The sequence below is a fragment of the Egretta garzetta genome, unplaced genomic scaffold, assembly GCF_000687185.1.
Source record: "Egretta garzetta isolate BGI_Z169 unplaced genomic scaffold, ASM68718v1 scaffold418, whole genome shotgun sequence".
In the NCBI taxonomy this organism is placed as follows: domain Eukaryota; kingdom Metazoa; phylum Chordata; class Aves; order Pelecaniformes; family Ardeidae; genus Egretta; species Egretta garzetta.
Genome location: NW_009260492.1, coordinates 103,186 through 110,332, shown reverse-complemented (window position 1 = coordinate 110,332; position 7,147 = coordinate 103,186). Strand labels below are relative to the sequence as shown.

The window sequence follows — 7,147 nt, the reverse complement described above, 5'->3', positions numbered from 1 at the left end:
GCGCAGCCCCTGTGCTGGGGCTTGGGCTGGATTTGGGAGGTGGACGGAGGGGCCGAGCATCCCCTGCCAAAGCGGAGCGGTATTTTCCCTGGCATTTACAGCTCGCCAGGGCTGCTCAGGGGAGGGCGCCGGACTCTCCGTCAGCACGAGCTGTGTGCTCCCCAGTCCCGGGGTAGCAACTAGACGAGATCTCGATTACCAGGAATGGGAATACGGCTGCACCAAGCAGGCTCGATGGCTCGTCTGGGACTCGAATCACCCGGAGCTGCTGGCAAGGGCTCGGAGCAGAGGATGGGCACCCCGAATTCAGACGCCAACTCCCACAGGCAGGTGCCAGGCTGAGCCCTGGCCCCAAGCTCTATTGCCAGGCTGGGAGCCTTGGCCCAGGTCTCAGGGGAATCCCAGAGCCAGAGCTGCTGCGGGACAGAGCTCTTCAAGACCAGAAAATGAGCCCAGCTCCCCAGTCCTGTGCCAAAGCCCATCCAGATGTCGGCTCCTTCCTCCCTACCAGAAAACCCCAAACACTCAATTATGCCGTGCAACAACTAGCCGAAACGAAGACCCTCCCATAAGGTTTTTGGGCTGCAAAGGGGGAAAAACAGGGTCCCTGGGAAGTCTGCTTGGTGCTCAGCTCTTGCTTTTGGACATCAGGAAGAATTCCTTCCCGGCAAGGGCTGTCAGGCACTGGGAGGGGCTGCCCAGGGAAGGGGTCGAGTCCCCAGCCCTGGGGGGATTTAACAGCCGGGCAGAGGCGGTGCTGAGGGCCAGGGTTTGGGGGTGGGATGGCAGGGGAGCGGTTGGGCTGGGGGAGCTTAAAGGGCTTTGCCAACCCCAATGATTCAACCATTCTACGACCTGCGGCACCCATGGGCTGATGTGGGTCTCCAGGGGACTTTCAGGCATTTTTCAGAGCTGGCACAGCAAACTTCCATGTCCAAACGTGAAGTCAGGGATTTGAACTCTGTTTTTCCAGCTGCTGCTGTGGGTGGCTTTGCTCGCGGCAGAGCGCAGTTACCAGGGACGTTTTCTGGGGGCACTGAAATGAGGACTGAAGGTGACCTGTGCCGCTCAGCGTCGCTGGGGTTTCTCATGCCAGCACCCAAAAATAATGTGGCTCCCATGGCTTTATTTTATGCCCTGTCTCAAGTCTGCAAAACCAGTGGGTTTGTGGCCACACTGAGTTTGGAGAAGCCCCGGTAAAGACTGGGGGGACACTGGGAGGACAGAGGTGACGGGGAGGAGCTGAAGGGGTGAAAGGAGAAGGTTTTTCCCTCTGCTTAGGGCAGCAGGAGCAACTCAGTTTATGCTGGGGAGTGGAGGAGATTAAATCAGAGCTAAGGCATAAACTAAGGGTCAGAGGAGGCCAGTGATGTCCCTGTGCCTCGCTCTGATGAGGATCAGGCAATTAGCAAAGCAAGCATGAGAATAACCTGGCTGGAACAGGGAGAGGAGGAGAGAGCTGGGGGTGTGAAGGAAGAAAATCAATTGCTGGCCCTAATGGAGAATTATCTAGCCGAGAGTTATTCCTAATCCCATCAGAGTCTGGCTGGGAAACAAATTCTCCCGGCTCTGCCATTCTGAGCACAGCCAGAGCGCGGTTTTCTGGGTCAGTTCATTTTCCAGCAAAGCCGGGCTGGGGCAGGGCTGGAGGAGCGGAGGGGAGAACCGAGCGGCTGGATAGGCGGCCCCGGCGGCTGGAGGGCACCCGGCAGGCTCTGTACGGGGCGTGTCCCCCCCCCCCCACCGTGGTGGCTTGTGCCTGCAGGACCTGGTGGCCAGGGGTCCCCAGGGCAGTGGGCAGCCAAGTGACTGCACCCAACAGCAGAGCCCAGCAGCAGGACTGGGACCCGCGGCCGCTGTGCTCCCAACAGTCACCCCTGTGTCCCTCTTGAGCCTGCTCAAACAGGAGCAGATTCTCCTGGCGACTCGCAGAAATGGGAGAAGAAAGCACAAAAGGAGAGCTGTCTGTGCAAAGGGACAGGCTCCTGCCAGGCCACCGCAGAAAACATCCCGAAGCGTGACTTAAAGGCACTGCTCGGCAAACATGAAAACCTTCTATAGAAGGGAGTTATTTTGGTGACTGGCAGCTGCTGCATCTCACGCGTCTCCTCCTGCTCAACAGCCCCGGGTCTTGGGGCCAGCCGAGATGATGCTGGAGCAGCAAGACTGTGTGAGCTTTCAGCGGAGGCAGGATTTGCCCTTTCCACCCAGCAAACGCCATGACTGACGTCTTCATGGAGCCGCCTTCCCACCCTGCGATCCCATCCTGAGTCCTCAACAGCCGCGACCACAGGACTCTCCACTTTCCTCCCACATGGAAACTCCCAGCCCTCGCAAATGCTGCGAAAACCCAGAAACAAGGATTCCCTAATGAGCAAAGATGCCAAGGAGACAACTTGAAAGAAGCCACTGCTTATTTTTAGAGACAACCTTATGATTCTTGAGCACGTGGCCCAGGCAATACTGCGCAGGCAGCCACAGATTGGCCACAATCTGCTTTTCTTCTTGATAGACATCATGTCTGAATCTCTATCTCCACAAGCTGCTCCCAGGAGAGAAGACATTTAGATACGACCACAACGTACAACATTTCTAAAAGGTCACTGCATGTACGAGGGAACGAGGCGCAGAAGCCACTCATCAGCAACAGGGGCTTTGGGGATGTGTTTAATATTCCACGAGCATCTTTATTTCTCTACCAAGGTGAATAACTCCTCTAAAACGAGGGAAGGGGGAGCAGGGCAAGTGGGTGCCGTAATCTTATTTCAACCCAAGCAGTTGGACCAAACCACCTTTTCCTCCAGCCAGATCTGAATTTCAACAGCTACTGGGAAAAGTTGGCTGAGAGCAAACCTGACCGGGATCTCAACAACTTCAGTACCTGCTGGACCATACGGGAACTAAGGTTGGGCTTGACGCCCCGTCTTCAACTGTGCCCCAAAACACCTTGTTCCAAGCAAGCTGTTCCACTAGCACCCGCCAGAAACACTTCAGCTGAGCTTGGCTTTAGGCACTGGTCCCCATTTGGGCACCAGGGGGTATTTTTTGAGGATTCCCAGCAAGTTTCTGCTGCACAGTGAGAAGTTCTCATTTGCAGAAAAGCCTGTTAACATCACGGGCAGGACGCTGAGGGTCTGGAAGGCAAATGCAGGCTGACAGCCCATGTCCCCGGGACTTCCCCCCCATGTTTTGCCATCACTGTCTGTCACCAGACCCCCGTGGCAACCCTGTCCCTGAGCACCCACCCAGCTGGGAGAGGACCCAGCAATGAGCTCAGAGGCAGCCTGGGTCTAGGAGACCTGCCCCCTGTTAAAACCACCTTCCTCTCCCACCTAAGGGTAGGATACAGCCCAGAGGCTCCGGGCTTTGCAAAGCTCCCCACCCAAACCAAAGCTGCCTCAGCTGAACCAACCCAGGACCCAAGGTTTGCCTCTGCTCAGGTTCCTTCCCGGCCAAGCACCGGGAGTGGGGATGGGGAACCTGAGCCCCTGGGAAACATCCTCCTGGCATCTTGCAGTGTTAAAGCCCATGCCCCACCGTTGCCAAAAGATTTACAAAATGCGAGCCCGTAACGGCCCTGGCTGGCGCAGACGTGACAGTCAGGCACGCACACATCCTGGCTACGAGCAGAACGGCTCGGAAAAGAGGGCTCCGCTCCTGGCAATGGCTCCTGCCCCCACGGAGACACAAATAAAGGTCATTAAATGAGAGAGGGGAATTTGCTCCTTCTCCTGCAGCTGCTTCCCCCCCCCCGCCTCCCGGGGCGCGCGGCCGCTTTATGAGCTCCCCACTTACCTTCTGCACCAGGGCTGCCGAAACGCAGCCTGGGAGCAACACCCCAGTAGGAAAACCTTGGCAGAGGAGGGTGCCAAAGCCAGCGTGCCACGCTCGGCTGGAGCCATGGGGAAGGGGACGGCGGGAGCGCGCGGGAGCCCGGCCAAGCAGGATGCACCCAGGCAGAGCACGGGCTGCGCTGGGGCCGGTGGTAGGGAGACCCCACGCTGTCCCCCCCAGGCTGGGAACACCCGTGTCCTGCAGATGCATCACCCAAAGGGGGTCGTAAGCAGCGGGGAGAACGTGCCACTTCGTCACACGAAGGGACCCAGTGCCTCCGCTCCTCTAACCCAGGCAGCTCCATAATAAATGAAGTGCAGGAGCAGGATGATTAATAATCATAACAGAAAAGCATACACTGTAATTAGCCACCTTTCAGAAAGCTGATGGCAGAGCCCTCCCGGCGCCGCCGGCCGAGGACTTCGCAGCAGCCTGCGTGCCAGCTGCCTCCCCGCAGGCTTGGCCCCATAAAATGACCTCATTTGTCCACCTGGTCCACCGCGCCAGCCCTTGTTAGATTAGGTCGCTCGTTAAGCTCAGCATCGTGGTGATGCTGGCCTGAGCCCCTCGGGGGGGTGGCACATAACTCGCAGCGTGATCGATGCCTCTAGCGCTGGACCTTTGACGGCAAAGCGCACTCTTAATCCCTTACCTCAACTGCGGTGGCACCCAGCGTGGTGCTGGGTGCTGCACAAAATGAAGTCAAGGCAGTCCCAGCCACCTCTCTGGGGCTCATGGATAAAACGACAGCCATTTCCAGACTTGACCCTCAGAAGGAACCTTGTTCCTGAGGGTTTGGCCCTATGGGGGTGCCCTCACGCACAGCAGGAGGTGCAGGGGTCCCCGGCATGCCGGAGAGCCCGGTTTCCCTCTGGAGAAGGAGCCTGGAGCCATGGGGCAGGCTGCTGCCAGCCCATGGGCACTGCACCTTGGGAGGGTGATGCATGATTTGGGAGGGCCACGCATCATTCAGGAGGCTTTAATTCCACCGGACGGCTGGACTCATGGGCAGGATGAACAGACTGATGGGCCAGACTGACAGACAGATGTCTGCTCCGAGGACAGGGCGGGAGAGGCAGCCATGGGTGGAAAACAACCCGGTCCCAGCAGGACTGCTTGGCTTTCTGCAGGAAAAGAAGCTCGTAGCTCTGTGAGCAAACCCCTGCGGGCGCAGAGGGGCGAGAGGTGCAGATATGGAGCCCCCGAGCTGCTGGAAACCCTGCTCGGAGTGGGAATCCCAGGCGAGGGGAATGCAGAGAGCAGCCTTCCCTCCACCTTTCAGCTCCGCTCAGCATCAATCCGGGGCTGAATACATTTCTTAAGACCTGTCTACAGCTGCTGCATTGGAAATTTTATTGCCATCCCAATTACGATCATGGGAGCAGCCAGCAACAAAAGCAAAATGCCATCAGAGGGTGAAATAATGCTTGACATTGCAATCTATACCTTGTCCTGCCAGGCGGGGGTGAGACCAAACCCCAGACTTTAATAAGTCCCCGAGAGGGGAGGGGGACGGGCGACTCGTCCCAGCCCTGCCTGAGCCCTGCGGAGAGCAGAACCCCCCCAGCCTCACCGCTCAGGTTTCGGAGGGGGCTGGCTGGGCCGCAGGGGGGTCCAGCTGTGCCGCCCCCACATCTCCTCCAGGCTGGAGATTGCAGCGAGCGGTGACATTTGGAGCGAGACACGCTGGCATCGGTCCCCAGAGCTACAGCTTCGGGCCATCAGCTGTGGCTGTGGGACCCGGGGAACATCTCCTTTCCCATACGCAGCCCCAAAGAGGCTCCCCAAAGTCAGAAGTCTCCATGGCAGGAGGGGAAGGGGACGGCAGGGCTGTATCACTTAATTCCCTGTCTGGCATCTCGACAGCAGAGCAAGGGCAAAGCCTGCAGAGCCCCTCTCCCAGGATGGAGCTGGTGGGATCCCAAATCCCCGTCCGAACCCCGAATCGCTGCTCTTCAAACCGATGTTGCGCCCGGGCCCCCCTGTGACCAAGGCTGGAGTCTGCCGGCAACCTCGCAGTGAGTGCCAGAGCTTAACGCCCCCGAGCTTCGCATCGCATCCCCACCCCAGTTACTTCTTGCTCGGTTTTGGGGTTGTGGGCAGGAGATCTCAGCCATTACGTGGGATAAAGCTCCTGCTTGCCACTACTGAGCACTCAACACTGCAAAAGGAGGATGAGGAGGGAGCTAATGCCACCAAGCAGGGATGGCCATGAGCTAAAAATGAGCTGGATTTCAAGCATCCCAGTGCACAACCCCACCCCTCCGGTACAAGTGATGATGTGACCCCCCCTTGCCCCACTCGAGCCCCGGGAGTGCTCACCGTTCTGCAGGTCCGGGGTTGCACCGACATCTGGGTCTGCTGTGGCATCCGAGACCGGGGATATTTACATGGCAAAGTGTCCGGCACTGCCAGCCTCAGCTCTTCTGGACAAAACAACATAAGGAAACAACTGTAAACCACCATTCCACAGTGTCCAGCACAGAAATCCCAAATAAATGCCCCCGAAAGCCCAAGGACATGGCACACAGGCACCTCCCAGTGAGGGGAAGCATCCTTTAGCCTTGCTCCAGCCTGACGTCTGACCTGACCATTGCAGCTTGCCTTATTTTATATATATATATATATATATATATATACACACACATATACACACACACACACAAAATCAGAGAGCACTTTGTGCCCTGAAGGATCCCTTACAAACAGGGGAGCGTCCGAGCCCAGCACCAGCGCGGCCAGCTCTGGGGTGGAGCGAGGGGAAACGCAGCCACGCTCCCCAGCAATCACGTGTGGGGCTTTCAGGAAGGAGATGGCACCCACACAGAGGGTGCCCACGGCCAGCTCTCCAGGAATCCTCTCATTTGGGGAGACTGGACCCAAACTTGGAAGCAGAAGTGCTGCTGTCCGGACCCTCCATCCTGCGGGTACTTTGTGGGGTTGAGGGACGTGCTCCCAGCCCCGATGGCCAGTGCAAGGGATGCAGGACACCGACTTGCAAGCAAATCATTTGCCACTCTTTCGCTAAAGCATTTTGAGTTCTGTAGACCAAGTTTAATTTGCCTGTAACCAAAAAAAAAAAGAGGCAATTTAAATAGCTCCTTTTTGGGGGGAAATCCAGGTCCTCTTGGTTAACAGAGCACAACGGTCCCAGGCTCAGGACCTGTTCAGCTACACCCGCGCAGAGCTGCTGCTGGTACAGCTTGGCAACTGCTCCGACCTCCACTCGAGACCCCGCTCAGACCCCAACTTGCCTCTGCCCCCTGTTCCTGCCCGGCCCAGCTCCCCCGGGGCTGCCAAGGGCCGGAGCAGC

At 57.8% G+C, this 7,147-nt stretch overlaps 1 protein-coding gene across 1 annotated transcript in view; it reads right to left on the bottom strand.

Annotated features, from left to right (window-relative positions):
- Positions 1 to 6,173, bottom strand: part of LINGO3 (leucine rich repeat and Ig domain containing 3) — a 14,385-nt gene extending 8,212 nt beyond the window's left edge. Inside the window, exon 1 of the mRNA XM_009644221.2 lies at positions 6,157 to 6,173. The gene's annotated coding sequence lies outside the window, so the exon portion shown is untranslated. The remainder of the gene's footprint in view (positions 1 to 6,156) is intronic.
- Positions 6,174 to 7,147: the final 974 nt, after the last annotated feature.